At 37.1% G+C, this 5,965-nt stretch overlaps 1 pseudogene; it reads right to left on the bottom strand.

Annotated features, from left to right (window-relative positions):
• Positions 1-1,503: 1,503 nt before the first annotated feature.
• On the bottom strand, positions 1,504-4,149 carry LOC103609491 (annotated as a pseudogene).
• Between the last annotated feature and the right edge of the window lie 1,816 nt (positions 4,150-5,965).

The raw sequence follows: 5,965 nt of genomic DNA on the forward strand, positions 1-5,965 counted from the left end.
ATTTTTTTAAACCATGATGTTCAGAGTTTATCTTGTGTTCTTTGTTATTACAATAATTGCTAATACATTTATAGTTAGAATTTCACCTGAAAAGTCATTTGTCCTCCTTCTTTTTGCAGGATTATCATTGGTGGTGGAGAGCCTATTTTAGCAGCACTTTTACAGCTGTTTATCTTTTTTTTAATGCAGTTCATTATTTCTTTACCAAGCTTGAAGTCACCATTTTGTGCTTTGGGTACATGATGACCATGGTGTTGATTTTCTTACTTCTCATAGGTAACTACAGAATTACTTAGTATATTTCAGACTCTCTAAAAAGTCTTAGAGATAGCCATAATGCAATGAGCATCAATTAACAATTACTGGAGGAAATAGGGAACAAAGTCATCATGTTCATTTTTATGCTTTGGGGATAAAAGATTACGAATACTGGGGAACTGGAGGGACCTTATGTACTTAGCTGCAAGACTGTCCCCTGTGAATGTTTTAAAACAGGGATGTGTTCCAAAGCAAAAAAAAAAAAAAAAAAAAAAAAAGGGTTATGTGTAATCACCTTTGAACAGCCTCCAAGCATAAAAATGAACTGACTTGAATAACTTTTAAATTAGTAAAATTAGATTAATTAAATGTGTGGTCATATAAGCAATTATATGTGAAGGACAAGTTGTATACTTGTCCGGATTACTCACTTGTGGTTATTATTTGGGTTCATGATGGAAACTTTCATCCTGATTAATGCTTGATTCAGGTGAAAAAAAAAATGGAGTGTTTTATAAAAAGCTTCAGTTGGAGAAATAATGAAGTTGGAGAGCTTTAAGACCTTCTGAACACAAGTGAAGTAGCATTTCTGCCTGACTTATATGTCAGGTTCTGGTTTTAATTCAAGTCACCTCACTTGTATAGGTAACATTAGAAAACTTCAAGTATTTTCTCTGATTTTAACTCTCAGGTTCAACAAATATATAAAAATTAACATGGAAATTTGTAAGAAATCAAAGTCTTCAGGAAAATGTAAACATTGGCTGAGAAACTAGGCATCTTGGTCGTGGCTCCTTCTTTTATATGATACATAAAATATGTGTTACCTCTAATGTAATGGTGGTCTTAACTCCTCAGTAAAGAAAAGACTGCGTAGGCCTCCTCTCTTCTGTCAGCCACCAAAAGTTTTACTTACAACTGAAGACCAGAGAGCTTCTCACCATTTTAGTCTAACCAGGTTCCTCGTGTTTTTTTTTTTTTTTATTATTAACTTTTTAGTGAAATGTGTATATAGAAAAGAACACACATGGTAAATTATAGCTTGATGAGTTATCACAAAGTGAAGAGACCTTTGTAACTAGTACCCACGTTGGTAAACAGTACATGATCAGCAGCCCTGAAGCCACTGTTGGGCCTCCTTCCATTCACCTTCTGCAAGGACAACCATGATCCTGATTTTTAACAGCATAGGTTAATTTGTCCTGATTTTGAATTGTATGTAAATGGAATTACATACATACGTACGTATATACAGGATGTACTCTTTTACATCCGGTTTCTTTAGTGGCTGTTTTTTTTCTCCTAAGTAGTGCTTGTGAGATTCATCCACATCCCTATGTATAGACATAGTCTGTGTCCCTCATGTCTTCTTTTTTTTAATTCTTCTATTCTACCCAGTGAGTTATTGGCTTTTATATTTGTGTAGTGTGCAGTTGGATGTACTGAGTATAATAATTTCAGGCTTATGTTTTCTTCATTACCTAACACTTTGACTTAGGTTGCCTTTTTCTGGAAGTCTAATATTAGAACAGCTTCTTTCAAAACAGATGTAATCCTGAATGATCACACTGGTGACAAAGATCTCTTCCCACTGGTTGGCTCTCTCACCTGAATTCTAGCTTCTGTCACCACACTACACTGAATACTGACTCTCAAAGTTTGACAGTGTTCTCTTGCCTAATCTAATGGCCTTTCCCTAGCTGTCACCCTCCTTGGTTTCTTTATCTAACACTACTCAACACATACTCTGTGTAATTCTGTCCACATCATACACATTATTCTCCTTGTGCCACTCTGTGCCTTCTCTTGTTTTCCTTCCTCTTCCTGTCATCTACCTCTAGCTTTTATCAGCATTTCAGTCCTTTCTTTCTACACTCTCCCTTTTAGAGCTTATTCAGTCTCATGGCTTCACTTATCTCCTCAATGCTGACTGCTCCCAAATCTGTATCTCTAGCTATAACCTCTGTCCAGCTGTATCATAAACCTGCTGGTACTGCAAACTCAGTGTGCCCTCAAAATGAAGCTAGCACTTTCCCTCAAACTAATTTATCTTAATTTCTTTATCTCTTTTACCGTCATCACAAATCTCTGATGTCCTTGACCTACACTGAAGGAATTCTTAACACAACCCTTCCTTCCATGATTTATAGCTAATTAAGCACAACTTTCCTATTTATTCTTTTTACGAAGCTTCTTATTTCTGCCCTTTCCTTTCCAGTTCTGCTCCTACAATCTTAAGCCTTTTCCCCCTATTGCCCAAATCACTCCAATAGCCTCCTACATGGTTTGCTGGATTCTAGCCTCTCTTTTACTAACCCATTCTGTAAACTCTCTGCTGCTGAATGAACTTCTTTATTTTTTCTTATTATAATAGTGCAATTCAGTCCAGAAATACTTTTAATGGATCCACATATATTTAAAGAATGCTTATACTGTGCCAGAGACTGTGCTAGGTGCTGGGGACACAGTGGTGAAGAAGACAGATAAGGTCCTCTGTTTTTATGTACCTTATATTGTAGTGAAATGGAGACATATTAAAGAAAAATTATGGTTTGAGCATCACATATTGCACACACGTACGGATATTCAATGCTGAACCCCACAGATATGTACAATCAGTTATGTTTCAATAAATAAAAATAAAAAAAGAAAAATTATGGGAATGATGAGCTTTGTGAAAGAAGTGATGTTGAAGGAGAGATGGATGGCCAAGTGTTCCAAGAGCATGTTCAAAATCCCTGAAGTGGGGAAGAAACTTCAAAGAACACAAAGAAGTCCAAGATGGCAGGAGAGGGATGGTGGCATTAGGTGGCAATATTGATGTTAGAAAGGTAAGGAACAGTCAGGTCTTATGAAGACCTTATAAACTATATGAGGGAATTTAGGTTTTATTGTGGGAGTGATGGGAAGTTGAGGGGTGTTTAAATAGGGTGATAATGTCTTCTCCTTATTCAAAAATTTTAATAGCATCACTCTTTCTTCTCTATCAAGGTCTAAACTCATCTTGGTGTTTGGGGTCCTCCACAGTGTGGTCTTACTCTGCTGCTCAACATGTTATTTAAAACTCTCAAAGCTGAACCATTCACAAATTTTAGGTTTATCTCTTTCCAACTTTTTGAGCATGTCTCCCCAACTAGATTGGAATCTCCTTGAGAACAGGAACTATATCTTATGCCTATTTTGTATCCTTCAGAGTGCTAAGCACATGGTTCTCCTTGAATTGCATAGAGTATGGAAGGGAGGAGATACCATCATGGTATTATGTTTCCATATCTACTTTAAAATTAAATCATGGGTATGAGAGACCTTCAGAGTAAATCCTAGTTACCATTTATATCATGAAAACATTAGTAAAATCATGAAGTGTGTTTTTGACATCTGTTTTCCAAAACTATTCTTTGAGAAGCCCTGTCTGCTTACAGATTCTTAAATGGCATCTCTTTACATTTTATCATTTTACACACACATACACACACACACACATTTTTAGCGAAGGTGGTTTTATAACTTTGACAATCAGCAGATAGTTCTCATCCACACTGACTGCAGATTTTTGAAAATGGTAACAGGTACACAGGTAACCAAAGTATAGAGCTTGTTTGGTGAACCTTCATCCTCATTGCATTTTCTGGACAACTGCACATGGATACAGTATGGGCCATTCCTTAGTCCTTTGGCCCAGACAGCTTTGTTGAGCCTGGTATCAACACATACATCTGGAGTCCCCATTTCCTTCATGGCAAATTTTCAGATCTCTTCAAGTGCCCGAGGGGCACGCTTCTTGAAGTCCACTCCACGGATATGCTTGTGAATATTGATGGTGTATTCTAAGGTCGCCACCTCATTGATGGCAGAACGGCCCTTCTTGCCACCCTTCTTTGCAGGAGCCATTTTGCTGGGCCCAAGTTAGAAAGGAAGCTTAGCATTATATTTTGAGGTTCACAGCAGGAAGCAAGGCTTATTACCTATTTTTATGTTTTTTCACTTGTGAGGAAGAAGCTCTTAATTAAATAATTAGCATTGAGAATGTACATGTACACAAAAATACAGCCGTATACATGTTTCTGAGAGTGATTTTTTAAAATGACACCTTTAAAATTAGCAATATCTACTTACGTAAAAAAATTCTGAGGAGTTTCACACTTGTTCACACTTATTGATTCACACTTATTTAGAATAATTATGCATTAATCCAAAGCTCTTGCCATCCTCATGTTCCCCATTAGTGCTTGAATTTGTCCATGGCATCACCACAGAAGTATAGGGCTTTACAGCTGTCCCCTTTCAATACTGAGTATTGTGACTGTGGGGAGACACTTTATTTACATACTAAGTATGTTTTCCATGTTGCTACATATCTCTCATATTTATTTATTATTATTTTTTAAAGATGACCAGTAAGGGGATCTCAACCCTTGACTTGGTGTTGTCAGCACTACGCTCAGCCAGTGAGTGAACCGGCCATCCCTATATAGGATCCGAACCCTTGGCTTTGGTGTTATCAGCACCACACTCTCCCGAGTGAGCCACGGGCCGGCCCTACATATTTATTGTTTTTATGGCTGCTTAATCCATTGAGCAGCTTACTTTTCTTAACCATTTCTTCACTACTGAACTTTTTTTTTTACCCCTCCCTATTTTGGATTATTTCCTTAAGATAGTCTGTGAAGGAGGCCGGCCAATTAGCTTACTTGGGAGAGTGTGGTGCTGGTAACACCACGATCACAGGTTTGGATTCCCATACTGGTCAGCTGCCAAAAAAAATCCTCGAAAACAAACAAAAGATAGTCTGTGAAGTGGTATGACAGGATCAAAAGACATGGATATTTTTATGGCTCTTTTATGCTTTTCTGCCATCAGCACAGTGTGTTGATATCACTATAGTCTTGGCTGGCATTGAGTATTATTTCTTAAAAAAAAGCAGTTTCTTTTTGGTTAATACAGCATGTTCAAAATGGCACCCTAATGAAGCCAAGGGAAGTGATATGTATTGTGGCTGGTGTTCCTCTACCCAATTTTAATTTGGGAGCACACTTAGAGATGTGTAATGACAGTTGAAATAGGACACAAGGGACAGGGAGAGGGAGGATAAGCCACAATATATCAAGAAGAGGACCAGAAAGAAAACTTTGTATTTTTATAGTTGTTAAATTAGTTAAAAAAGAAAGTCTGTGCACAGCCAAGTATTATGTTGTGATCTCTTCTAATTTGATTGTTTTATTCAATCTCTAATGGATGCTCGTGGCTGGCACACTTATAGACACTGGATTTCAATTGGAAGTTAGTGATTTTTTTTTATTTGCAGTAAGTTTTGTTTTAAATATCAGCAAATTAAATTTTATTTATGTCATATGGTAGATCTATCTGCAATTGTTTGAGGAACCTCCAAACCATTTTCTATAGAGGCTGCACCATTTTGCAGTACTACCAAAAATATATGAGAGTTCCTTTTTCTCTGCAACCTTGCCAGCACTTATCGTTCAGAGGCTTTTGGATTTAGCCATCATCACTGGGGTGAGATGGTATCTCAGGGTGGTTTTGATTTGCATCTCCCGAATGCTGAGTGATGTTGAGCATTTTTTCATGTGTCTGTTGGTCATTTGTATATCTTCCTTAGAGAAATGCCTGCTTAGCTCTTTTGCCTATTTAGTTCTTTTGACCATTTTTTAATTGGGTTGCTTGTTTTTTTCTTGTAAAGTTGTTTGAG

Source organism: Galeopterus variegatus, unplaced genomic scaffold (genome assembly GCF_000696425.1).
Source record: "Galeopterus variegatus unplaced genomic scaffold, G_variegatus-3.0.2 Scaffold9679, whole genome shotgun sequence".
NCBI lineage: Eukaryota > Metazoa > Chordata > Mammalia > Dermoptera > Cynocephalidae > Galeopterus > Galeopterus variegatus.